Source organism: Apodemus sylvaticus, chromosome 12 (assembly GCF_947179515.1).
Source record: "Apodemus sylvaticus chromosome 12, mApoSyl1.1, whole genome shotgun sequence".
Taxonomy (NCBI): domain Eukaryota; kingdom Metazoa; phylum Chordata; class Mammalia; order Rodentia; family Muridae; genus Apodemus; species Apodemus sylvaticus.
Genome location: NC_067483.1, coordinates 92,978,784 through 92,979,290, shown reverse-complemented (window position 1 = coordinate 92,979,290; position 507 = coordinate 92,978,784). Strand labels below are relative to the sequence as shown.

General features: G+C 43.2%; 1 pseudogene; it reads right to left on the bottom strand.

The window, feature by feature from the left end:
• Positions 1-392: 392 nt before the first annotated feature.
• LOC127697101 (ribosome biogenesis protein NSA2 homolog) overlaps positions 393-507 on the bottom strand; it is a 771-nt pseudogene continuing 656 nt past the window's right edge.

Sequence of the window (507 nt, the reverse complement as noted above, 5' to 3'; positions counted from 1 at the left end):
TGACGGACTCAGCAGATCTGTCCAGAACATTCCATCCTGCACGTGTGGAGCACACATTTCTCTCCACAACCATACATTATTCCCTTAAAGCAGATTGCAAAGGGAGTCTGGATGAATCAATGGAATTCATGATTTAAAACAAACAAACAAAAAAACCTGGGCAGTTTTTGATTTTTCATTACAATTTAATAAATACTCCTTGAGGACTGCACATGGGTTAAGTTTATGGTTCAGGAAGATTACAGCAATGGTGTTTTCCTGACAGTGTGTAGTCTTCAGTAGTGAGTGGAATGACTTATATGATGTCACTGTCAGACCAGCAAGATAACATTTGTCCACCCATCGTTTCCAGGGTTGTGGTCACTCTCCTGTGGGGCACACTTTCCCCCAAATCACCTTGTCTTCTGTGTCACAAGGCCCATCTCGCTCACATTCCCTCAATAACTGCGCCTTTGGTGATCACACTCAGAGTTGTATACAATGGGGGTGATGGATCCTTGTTCACAC